Source organism: Abramis brama (assembly GCF_963993115.1).
Source record: "Abramis brama genome assembly, chromosome: 19".
In the NCBI taxonomy this organism is placed as follows: Eukaryota; Metazoa; Chordata; class Actinopteri; order Cypriniformes; family Leuciscidae; genus Abramis; species Abramis brama.
In genome coordinates, this window is record NC_139981.1 from 2,577,253 (window position 1) to 2,590,464 (window position 13,212).

Genomic DNA, 13,212 nt, shown 5'->3' on the forward strand with positions numbered 1-13,212 from the left:
GTCAAATCATGTATTAAACATTCATACTTAACATTCATACTTAAACATCAAGTATTAAACATTCTCCATGAAAGTAGATTAAACACTGTTAAAACATGCAGTGCTAAAACATGCTAGATTCTTGAAACATGTTACCAATTTGTTGAATCATGCTAGCAACATGTTTAATCTATCCATCCATCCATCAAAACCTTCAAACTTCAAGCTTTTTAAACTACTTTAATCTTAAAACATACTTAACCTTCAAATTTAAAAAGTTAAAATCTTGGAAAACTCAAGCTTTACTTCAAACTTTCTGGCTTGGCTTTCTCAAGCCAACATAGAAGTTTGTCTACAAACTAGATAGTTTAGTTTAGAGTCAGTAAATACAAAGATAACCCTCAGGACTGGTAACCAGAAGTTTACTGGTTAATGCCCTGCAAGGAACGAGTCATGACCCATAAGCATTAATTTATTAATTTATGAATTTATTAATGTATTCATCAAGACGGTTAACCTGAGGCAAGTCTGTGAGTCACTTAGGATAAAAGCGTCTTCTGAATGTTTGCATGTATGCCACTCAAAATAATTGAAAGCAAGATTTTTATTTGCACATGCAAGCAAGGTATGTTATCATTTAGTTTTATTTTGAATTGATTAGCATTGACCATGCATGTATTTAAATGAATTAATCCAAATCTATAACCCCAAACCCAAAACAATCATTAACAAATAATATTATCCCACAACATATCATCAAAATCAAATCATTGGTATAATAATGACTCTTCATAGATTAGAAATGTTTCCTCCTCAGTGTCTGTTGGCGGTTCTGCCCACACAGAAAACAACCATTATTATTCCATTAGTGGCTAAACCAGAACACAACTAATTACTGTACAGCTCTAATTCACTCATTTCTCATTTCCTCTCTGGTCACTTGTTGGTTTTTCTTCACGTTTTTCATGAGATTATAGCGTTGGTGCATTCGTATTCCTCTGTTTTTCATTGTGTTTTCATGTAAAATACCAGGCTTCCTGTGAATCACGAGAAAGGAAATACTGTGAGATTATCACATCCATCCATAACCATCTGTCCAAGGATCCGCTGAACATTTCACTGTCAAATCATCTTAAATGTGCATTCAAGATAACTTGAGCAATGCTGCTTTTATGTGCAATCTGATTTATAAAAATACAACTGTTGAATTTTGTGACTTTTGAAGTCGTACATCATTTTGATGTTTTTTTTTTTTTTTCAGCAGTAAAGGGTTGGAAATTATTTATTTTTCACAAATACAGCTTTATCATTTTTCCCCAGTCATATACATCTAGCCATTTGTTGCATATTGCACATTTTACATAGAGAAAAAGCACATTGCGATGTAGCAAGCATCCAAAAATAAAGCACTTGAATGTGACACTCTTAAAACTTCAGAATCTTCTGACAAGCATTTGAAGGCAGCGAAAGACTAGATGAGTTTCATCTGTGTAAACACAGGAGAATTACTTCATATCGCCGCGTGCCATTCATCATCGGTTCAAGCTAATATAAGCTTATAAAACAGCATGACACAGGTGAAAGATATTACAGTGAAACAAGGTATTGTATTCCAGCTGAGCATTAATTCCACTGTGAAATGAGAAATAGGAAGGATGACTGAAGATTGGGCCATTTATCTTTATGTTGTTGTTGTATAGTTGCGTTGGTTCCTGCAGCAACAAAAAAGATTTTCATAAGATGCATGCACAGAGAACATATAAGTGATGCTATAGCTTATGCGAAGCAATTTACAGTACACTAATGTTAGGAATAATGTCCCCTCCTAAAGCAATGTTGTCTTGATTGTGCAGGACTGTGATCAGTAAGAGCTGAACTGGTAGCAGTGCATTAGGAAACTCGCATAATGATGAAATATGAACCTTTGAATAAACGTAATCACATTAGAAGTATAGTTCCTCCCAAAATTAAAAATCCTGTCATTTATTTATCATTTCATAGAATAAAGAAAATATACAGTAGTGCTTGTAATCAGGCCTTTCTTCCAGTCAATTCCTCATGTCCAGACGACAAACAAACACATAATGACCTCCTCTCCCTTCCGCTGCTAACAGTGTTCTGTGGTGTTTGAGCCAATGCTAACAGCTAATTTGTTTTCTTTACTGTTTTAACAGGAAACTCATCTCATCCTACGCAGAGGAAGGTTACAGACCTCTTTACGCCAAACAAACGCACAGGCTATGGGAACGCTCCGGTTTAGCTGTCAAAAAACAGCCAAGCAAACAAAAATGCTAATGAATCAGTCAGCTTTGAGCACAAGCCAGTGCTCCAGACATCTCCGTTTCTACAGCTGCATGAAGGTAAATAAACCAAATCTCAGCGATAAAGCAGCGTTCTGGAGGAGGAAGAAACATTCACGAAGAACAGCGATTAGGAAAGCTGTGCAACCACACTTAATGTAGCATGTAATAATTAGAAAACCTCCCTCAAGTAATGACAATTACACAAGAAACACTACAATATTTTTTGCATGTGCTAAATTTCACGTCTGCCTAACATTTTTTGATCCTGGAAAAACATCAAAAACAGTAAATTATTTGAAATGAAAGAAAAAAAAGAAAGTTAGCACATGCAAAAAAATATAGTAGTGCTGTTGGGTACCCAGCATGCTTTGTGGCCAGATGCGCTCTGATCAGGTTTGTGTGAAATTACTTGAAGAGACTGGAGTTATGTGAAACGAATTTGTAAATAAGGTCACATGTTGTGTGGAATATAGTGTGTGTGTGTGTGTGTGTGTGTGTTTCCATTGTTGAGCTGTTTAGTCACAGATATTTAGTTCCAGTCTGCGGGCATTTTTATGAATTGTTTCCAGCTGTTTTGTTCTTAGTGTATTGTTTGCAATAATGGCATCATCAAAAAAATCACTTATGTTGAAAGTATGAATGAATGTATGTGTGTACTGAAAAATAGACAAGCAGAAAAAACTACAGCTGCAACATGACAGCCTTAGATGAAATCAACTACGGATAAAAGACGACATTAAATCTCTCAAGATCTGATTATATAACTCCTAAAACAGTATTACCAGCTTTACAAACCAGTTTGACAGATTTCTTTCACAAATCTACATAAGTTCTTACTGAGAGATACCAGTGGTTTTCATTGAAGTCATTGTTATGGTGATCAGTGTTTCTATTAGTTCAGCTCTTGATTTTTTATTTGTTTGTCTTTGGTTGCTATAACAGTGTGTTTATAAAACTTATTTGCAGTAACAAAGGAAACTTAGGAAAATTAGATCAGGTGATGTTGGCTGACTATTGATGGTGTGTATATAATCATCATAAAGTGTGCTTATTTACTGATCATGAGTGTGTTGTGCCATTAATACATTTAAATTATGTAGCACCAACTCATGAGATCCAGCAGTGTTGCAGCAGTCAGTTATAGTGGTAAAGTATCATAACACGTGAAAGTATCGTCAAGTTATGTTTAACACAGGCTTTAATTTACACATAAATCGAAAAACCCTCATAAATAAAACCCTTATAAAACCTCATAGGAAAATCTCAAAAGGAACCAGCAGCAAATTAGTTTTCTGGGGTCTGACGTCATACTTGCACCACTCTATTAATGAGGGATTTTAGAAACATTATCAACAATGTTGAGGATTGTACGATGAGGGTTGATGTCTAAATGTGTCTCGATGCTCGGTTTAAAGGTTTTGTACTTAAAATGTTATGTGTCATAGAGAGATGCTGTTCATTACATTACAACAGTGGTTCTCAATTCCAGTCCTCGTGACCCACTGCTCTGCACATTTTGTATGTCTCCCTTATTTAACACACCTGAACCAGATCATCAGCTCACTAGGAGAGACTCCATGAACTGAACTGAGTGTGTCAGATAAGAGAGACATAAAAAATGTGCAGAGCAGTGGGTCACGAGGACTGGAATTGAGAACCACTGCATTACAGTGATCTTTCTGTCACAACAGCTTTAATAACAGTCCACTACTGTCTCAACATTTGAGTGAAACATCAGTGATTAAGCCATTTTCTGTAACAATATCCAATTGCCTTTAGTAAAAAAAACTATTGCAATTGTTGAAAGAGAATTAACTGTAAAAGTCAAGGATCAAGAGCACATCTAATGGAAACACCGATCACCATAATGGTGAGTTCAAATGAAAGTTTTAATGGACCATCAAAATATAGATATATCTTTTTTTTTTTAAATGTTTCTAGTTGCTTTAAGCTGAACATGCCAAACTGTATTGGATATTTTACATTTGTGTATTTTCCTTATGTCTGATAGACAAGTCTCTTTCTTTTATCGATGTCCGCTTTCACAAGGCTTAAGTTAGTCCCAGACTAAAATGCATGCTTAAAATATGTCATTGTTTTGTCTCAAGATACACACCACATTTTTTAAGGCACGTTTGTAAAAGCTACATAAATGTCCTAATTGAACTAAGGCCTAATCCTGGCTTAATCTAAACCCTTCATTCAATCTCACACAGGTATTGCTGCACCAGTGAATATTTCCACGTTTCCCACAATCCTCTGGTGCAGTCCGTCTTCAGCGTCTCTAAATGATGATGCAGGTCACTTCTTCAAAACATGACAGATCTGGATCTTCTCCTCCTACTGTATGTGCAAATTATGTGTTGTTGTTCTCTGCCGTCTACCTCTAGCTTTGTCTCTGGTTGTAAAGTATTGCATTACCCGTGACCCATTGTACTGTAGTCTGGTATCGAGATGCAGTGTTCTTGCCAAGAGTGATTGGGCCAACAGTGCATGGAATACATTAACATTCTCACTTAATAGCAAGGCAAACCAGAAGTAATCACAGCAAAGAAAATCTCTTTAATACCTCCCTGTATCTCTCCTTGATGACAATGAGATTCAACCACAAGCTAATGGAGATGTTCTCCTGATTAAAAAAAACAATGATATCATACACATCTCCTCTAGAGTTTCAAAAGCGATCCTGATGTCTCAAACACAGTGGCATTTTCGGAGAAACATCTGATTCATACTTGGTAAATAAGACAACATTGCATTTGCATGTATTCTTATCTCTTTCCACGCCAGCGTTTTTTTAAAATAAGTTGCCAGCCATCACTAGCATTTCTGATTTTCACAAAACTTTCATGGTCCCCAGAATATTTTGTTTTATGAATATCTGAAGATGCAATATATCAAAAGAAAAGAAAACAGAGCCTCTGCTTATAAACAAAGAAAAGCAAACAAAAAAATTATTCTAGCTTCATGCATTCTTTTTTTATCAACTCTTTAATGTGGGTAAGTTTCATAAAAAAGCAACATTTTGAACAAAAAGCTGAGAAAATCACATTCACAAGGCAAAGTCAGGAACGGATTCAGAACGATGATCAAAACACAGATGGAGTAAACTGAGTCCATCAACACCCCTAAAGCTTCACAGTCCTGTAGCTCGTCCTGCTTTGACATTTCATTGAGTAACACTAGACAGTTTTGATTTATATGCTGTTTGATGATCACGATTTGCGTCAACAATGCTTCTATCGCTTGTTTCTGCTTCTTCACCGGTGTTTCACCTGTACTCTTTCAGATGATGCGTTATAGCGCCCCCTACCGTAAAACAGTGAAAACATGGATTGCCGGAAAATTCCGTCAGTGGTGAGGAAAGAGTTAATCAGAAAGAAATACCAGGATGCTACAAGCAAAGTGAAAAAGGTATTGAAGTAAAATAATGCCAGATGTTTTTGAAATAAAAAAGCACTTGAAATAAAATGTGCATTGCATTAACCACGCTTGCATTTTAATGCATTGTATTTTTAGGGCTTGCATTTTTATGGGCTGAAATTCAGCATGGTTGAATATTTAAGCTGTGAATATTTCAAAACATTTCAAACACATTTTCATTAATAAAAATTCAATAATTGAGCATGCATTACGTTTTTGTGATGATTATCTAGGTCAGTATATATGCGGAAAAGATGATAAAGACACAAAAGCTGTGTATATGTTTCATTCAATAACTTCTTTGTTACTTTCCCTGTGTAGCTTACATGTTATCAGCTTTCTCTACCATGAACAGGATTATAATCGGTTTCCCTCAATACCTCATCATACTCAATGATTCCCCTTCCGTCGGGACAAAACACTTAACGTAGCTTAATGGACTAATACAGTGATATAAAAGACCAAACTCGCACCTTACATGCTACAAGCCAAGTAAAAAAAGTGCATTCAAGATGTCTATTGTAAATGTATTTCATTCCATTTAAAAAATAAATAAATTCTAATTAAAAAACAATTTTGAATTCTGACTACTTCACCCATTATTTTTTGGGAATATTGCTTCATTAGCTTAACAACATGCTTTCGCCTGTTGACAGAATGGCAGCTCAGCAGGTTTTGTAATAGAGATTTTTTTCAAGCATTAATCAAAATGTTGATTTTATTGAAAGATACAGAATGAGACAACTAAACATTGTGCAGTAACTTCGCAAAAACCCATCATATCTGTTAGCTCAGTTACCCATCATTCACTAACAAGCTCATATACTTTGGCACTGTGTCATGGGAAGAAAATGAAGCGCTTTGAGAAGCCGTCCTTCAGCAGTCGTGAAGTATGACACCAAACAGCATAACACAATTAAATATGGATTACTGAGCCTCTGGTCTAATTACCAACAAACACACTGCTATTTTTACTGTTTGGAGGGAAGCCCAAATATGAGTAATCATCTTGAGCGGTGCAGAACTGATTTGATGCTAAGCCACGGCAAGAATTTACTAATAAGACTGCCTGGCAGGATTCATGGCCACATGAAATGCGAAACAGTGCCAACTATGTTGGGTATGAAGGTTATGAGCCCAAGTCCTCATATAATCATGATGCATGTACAGTACAGGAACAGTTTGTCCATAAAATTAAAGCTTTGTCATTTCACTCAAAAAATAAACCTTTAGCTTTGTAAAGTCTTTAATTAATTAACGAGATCTCGCCATATGCGAGATCTCATAACATGAAATTTCAGTAAAGCTATATTTTTCTAGATTTAGTTGAGGTCATCCTCAAACTAAACAAACGTTCCACTCTTCCCTGACATGTGGATTCCACGCTTACCAGATGTGGGCCAGATCTGGGCCGACACTATGTTGCTGTCTGGGTCAGCACAATGGTAACCCTCAAAATGCCAATATAGAAACTGCTCTAAATCACAGCAGCGTGCTTCCCCTTTTCTCAATCTTGCCCAAATAAAACCTCTACATTCCCTATCCAGTTAACGCAAAGCATACAGGGAGCTATAACTAAACAACAACCATTCAAAGCTGACAATGACAAAACCTGTAAAAATGTCCTGTATTTTCTAGCTCAAACATCATCACCACCATCTTAAAGGGGTGGTATAATGCCCTTTTCACAAATGTAAAATAAGTCTCTGATGTCCCCAGAGTGTTTGTGTGAAGTTTTACCTCAAAATACCTCACAGATATTTTTTTTATAGCATGTTAAAATGGTCACTTTCTGAGGGTGAGCAAAAACGCACCATTTTTGTGTCTGTCCCTTTAAATGTAAATGAGCTGCTGCTCCCGGCACAGGGGGCGGAGCTTCAAGAGCTTGTGTTCTTTTACCTCACACACACATGCACTGAAAATTTCAATGTTTATGTTGAAACCTAAGTCAGACAATGATGGAGAGACTCAAGAAGAAGTGACAACATGTAGAAGCAACAGGACATTTCTGAATGGTTAGTTGAGGAATTTATGTAGTTTATGTGTAGTATCTTCTAGTCATTGATTAGCATATTCTGTCATGATCTATAAATCGTGTTCAGGGGGCGGGGTTTATGTAAATTTTAGGGTTTGTGATGTCACTAACCCGGGAGGAATGTCGTGTAGTCTCTACCAGCCGTTTGTTGTAGTCCTTAAAAAGCGATTTCTTTAAAAGCAAATATCTCCCTTTGCGTTGAACTTTGAGCGTCGTAACTTTGCAGATGTTGTTTATGCTCAAACAGCAACATTACACACTAAATTAAAAAACGTAAAATCATAATCACCCACCCCTTTAATGCTCCATGACGGCAGAGAAAGTCATAAGAGCCTTTTTTTCAACACAAAACAGGCTGAAAATCATACAACTCAAAAAAGCACCAAAGCACCATTAGTTTGGTGCTTTTTTGAGTTGTATGATTTTCAGCCTGTTTTGTGTTGGAAAAAAGGCTCTTATGACTTATGATTGGAGTGTATACACTCCAATCAGAGGCTAAGAGAAAACAACTAGTACCCATAATACAATGCAACATGTGCAGCCAAAGTAGTGAACTTCCTCTTAACTTCTGTTCTCCACACATTACGTCATTACACAACAGTTTTCAAAATAGTGGTCAATAACACAATTCACTCATGAACAGAGCTGTTATTACTGCTTACTAACTCCTGACAGACACCGCAAATTCTTAGTGATAGCTCGGACAGAATGCCTTCTCAGGAGTTTTGTTCTTCCCTCCTTCCAGCTCTTTTGTAATCCGAGTTGATCACACCTGCCATTCACACTTATCAATCCCGCTTCATTACTGATATCAGCCACATCTCGAGCAAACAGCGCAGGGTCTTTGTGTGTTGAGTTCGAGTCATTACGGGCCTGAACCTCCAGTGAGCGGTATCATAAACCCACATCACATTGCTTTTGTTCCTGGAGAAATCCGCTTTCTGAGGCCAAGATGTGTTTTAGACACACAACATTAGATGAACTCAACTGTGAATAAAACACATTATATCTCTCAAGATCTGGTTAAACAACTCCAAAAACAGCATTACCAGCTGCACTCATTACAAACCAGTTTGATTTTATCTCTTTCATAAGAATGAACTGGTTTAATTTGTAGATAATGTTGATGTTTTATTGAAACTTTCGTTTGAAGTCACCATTATGGTGATTAGCAAAATGCAAGGAAAAAAAGAAGCAGAAACAAGCAATAAAAAGCTTTGCTTATGCACATTGTAGTCTTTGGGGGGGAAAAAAACGCTTTTTGTTCAAAAGGTTGCTTTTTAATTAAACTTATCAAAAGTGTTGATTAAAAAGAATGCATGAAGCTATAATATTATGATTATTTTATTTTGATATATTGCATGTTGAGATATTCATACAACAAAATATTCTGGGGGCCATGAAATTGCAAAAACGAAATAAATATTTAAACGCTGCCGATGAAAGAGTTAATTACGCAACACTCTTATTATCAGTGAATTAGGCCACTTTTTGATGATTATATTATCAGCAATAGTTAGGCAACATCACCTGTTCTCATGTTTTGCAAATATGTTTCATAAATACACTGTTAAAGCAGCCAGAGAAAACAAAAATAAAAAGTCAAGGGCTCAACTAATGGAAACACTAATCACCATAATGGCGACTTCAAAAGAAAAATTATCTAGAGCTAAACACCTGTTACTTCTCAATAAGAACATAGACATGTGAAAAGAATAAAATCAAACTGGTTTGTAGAAAGTGAAAATGTTAATGCTGTTTTTGTTTCCTAGTCCACACAAAACACACAGACCTAGTTAAAATGTAAACGCAAGCTCACACTTCAGGTCAATATTCCCTGTTGACCCTCTTCTGGAGACGGACGGCTCACTGATCGATCGGGACACTTCACTAGATCAAATTATCCCACACGTCTACGAGTATGAGCCTGCCACATCTCTCCTATTTGCTTTCCACATTCTCATCAGCAGATTGTGGTGTTTCACCGCGGCTCTGAATCATTACAGTAAGACGAGAGTGAGAGTGAGTTCCCATCGTAATAGATACGGGCCGAATAAAACGTGCCTGTTGCTTAAGGACCGACAGCAAGAATTATTTCATGCAAACAAAGCTCGGCTGTCAGAGGACTTCAGCCATCTGAAACGTAATGAAAAAGCAGAACGCAAACACTTGAATTCCAATACAGTTCATTTCTCACGTACACAAGGGAAACGGTAACACAAGGGAAGAAAAAACTGTCCGACTGGAATTGAGTACAGCAGAGAGAGAAGATCTGTCCGCGTGTTGATGAAAGTGAAAGGTCGAGGAGTTTGTCGAGACACTTCCAAACACTCATTGCTCAACACATTTTGGATTGAATCTGACATCAAGAGACACCAACCATCAGAGAATCAAACAATGTTTTAAAAGGAAACAATTCAACAAGTTAAAATGAGGATGCAAGTTCATATCAGTCTATAAAAGATTTTTCATGGAAAACAAGCATCTTTATTTTTAGCATCTTTAGTGAATATATATATTTTTATTATAGGCCTATATGTGTGAGAGCAATACAGTTTTTTCTCTAAATGCATCTGAAAACCATCAGTCTGATCTCAAAAAATGATAAAAAAAGAGCTAAACCCAAAGTTCTGAATGAAAATGTAAGCCTGATAAGCATTCCTTCATTCAGTAATTGTGAGCATATGTGTGGTTATTTATCACCTGATTGTACAGTCTGATATCAGATCCGTCCACCAACATCCATCTGTAACACTTCATCACATGTGACTGTAATGGAAATATGATGCTTTATGGTTTTGCATTGAGAAACAGTACAGTATGTGCTCAATGATGAAATCAGGTCCACTGTGTGATGAAAGATTGATGTAAAGCGCTTTGAGTGCAGAGAAAAGCGCTATATAAATGTAATGATTTATTATTATTATTATTATTAAAACAGAGAGTGTTTAATCCTGTTAACACAAGACTATAAATCCAGCCAAATAAACACTGAAAAGTGAGGAGAAGAACGTTAGGATAAGAAAAGGACAGAATATAATCTCTTCTGGTTTTGATTAAACTTAAATAAAATAGCACAGAGAGAAAATATTAACAACTGCTAAAAACTTTTGTTGTTTGAACTAATGAAATATTCAAACTTTGACTTCACTGTTAAAAACATTGTTGGGTTGAAACACCTTTGTGCATTAGATTGGTTGTGAGGCCAATCTGTGTTTGACTAATACACTTTGCATTTTCAAAGGTAATGCCAGCATAATTTACCATGTAAACCCAACTCAAAAACTTTGCACAGTAGCAGAAACATAACTCAATTGAGTAAGCTATGATTCGACATAAAAGTAAAGTTTTTGTGCTTGAAAAATCACCTGAAATGATAAGGAAATTAATTTTGATGTAAATTCTCAAATTGCTTGGGAAATCAGAGCATTCGCAGCTTAATTAAGTGAATTTATGCTTAAAACAAGAAGAAAAAAATGCCAATGGAGTCAGAACAACAAACTTGTTTTTCCTTTTCTAACCTCATTGGCTGATATTTTTTCTCATATTTTTTCTTATCTTAAGTCATTTTGCATTTCAAGTAAATACTTTACATACATTTACATTATTAAAAATCAAGATACATTTACTTTGACATGCAAAATGACATAAGATGAGAAGCAACGTATCAATATTAAATGAGTTTATGCTTAAAGGGAGAAAAAATAATTGCTAATGGGGTCAGAACAATAAACTTGTTTTCCCACAAACATTTGAATTATGATATTTTGTCATGACATTTAATCTCAAGGTTATGTATCTTGAAAAAATGTCAAAAATACTGAGGAAGAACATCACTTTGAATCAGTCAGTCAGTTATTATTGGTAAATGAAGATTTATTATCAGGCACTGGACACTGCTCTTCTGGCCACTGAAATCACAGCGAGGTGTGTGAGGAACTCACCGGGATCATCCTGCATCTTCTGTACGAGCAGCGCAACACAGACACACATGTGTGTGAGGTCAGCGGGAGATGGACAGATGGACAGATGGTCGTGAGAAAGTCAGGCTGCCATCTGGACTCCACCTGTCCTGAAAGAGTGAGAGCCTGTTCATAAAGCATTAGTTCAGAGGAGTGTGTTTGGCACTCCTGACGCCCCGCTGCGCTCACAGGTGACCCGCATGAAGCACACACACTTCACATGATGCTTCCTAAAACACAACTGCATGGAGGCTTTTCTCTTCTCCACTCTTAAAAATAAAGTGTTTTTGCAGCGATGCCATAGAAGAAAAAAACTGCTTAGAAAAAACGTTTTTGGTTCCCCAAAGAACCTTTTAGTCCAATTTTTTCAGTTTTTTTTCTTTTCTTACAGTGACAAACATATGAATCATTTAAAGAACCTTATTGGAAAGATTCCAAAAATGGTTCTTCAATGGCATTGCTGTAAAAAAAAAAAAAAAGTCTGCCAAAAGCACCTGCCATTTTTGTGTGTAATTTGCATCAGGGCTCTTTCAAAGCAATTCTCCTCTCTTAAAAATAAAGGTTTCAAAATGGTGTTTTTGCAGTGATGCCATTGCAAACATTTAAAAAAATAAAAAAAATACTTCCCTTTCCCAAAAAAATAATAATAATTTCCCTCCCCCCCCCAAAAAAATTAAAACTTCCCTTTCAGTCAGTTCTTAAAAGCAACATTTTTTTTCTTTTCTTACAGTGAAGAACATATTAATCATTTAAAGAACCTTATGCACTGGAAAGATTCCAAGGTTCTTAACGGAACCATCAATTTCAATAAAGAACCTTTATTTTTGAGAGTGATGAGAAAAAAAATGGTTCTTTTGAGAGCTGTTCACTGATTGCCTATTTGCTGAGCCAAAAATGGTTCTTCAATGGCATTGCTACAAAAAAACCCCACACATTTGAAGAGTGTAGAATCTGCCAAAAGCTCCTGCCGTTTGTGTGTAATTTGCATCAGGACTCCACGATCAATCCACACGAGGGCGGTTCTTCTGTTTTGGCAGGAGATCGCGGTCGTATGCACGTGTGATCTGAAGCTAAACCCGAGCGTCTGTGTATTTTGTCTTCATTATGTGCTGATGGCCTCTGGTGCTTCACTGGAGCTTTTATTGGACGGTTTCAGGCAAACCCAAGCTGCCAAACCGGCTGCGCTTTGCACAACATGGCCGCCGTCTCAGACACGAGGAGGATCTCCGAGAGTCTCGCTTAATGGAGACATTTAATCTGTGTCTGGTGTCTCTGCCAGGACAGCAGATGCGATCTCGAGCGGAGGACTGCACAACTGCTGGAGGCGTTTCTGAACCGGTCAGTTTTACTGCGTCTTCTGGAGATCAGAGATGCAGGAGTTTGAGCAATGACTAAAGTGGTCGAGTCCAGGCTTTGACTTTGAGGACAATGTGAGATGTTGCATATTAGTCCAGTCATTTTATGAAAAAAAAACTGATTTTGTATCCTCAGTATGTCCTGAGTAAGGGAA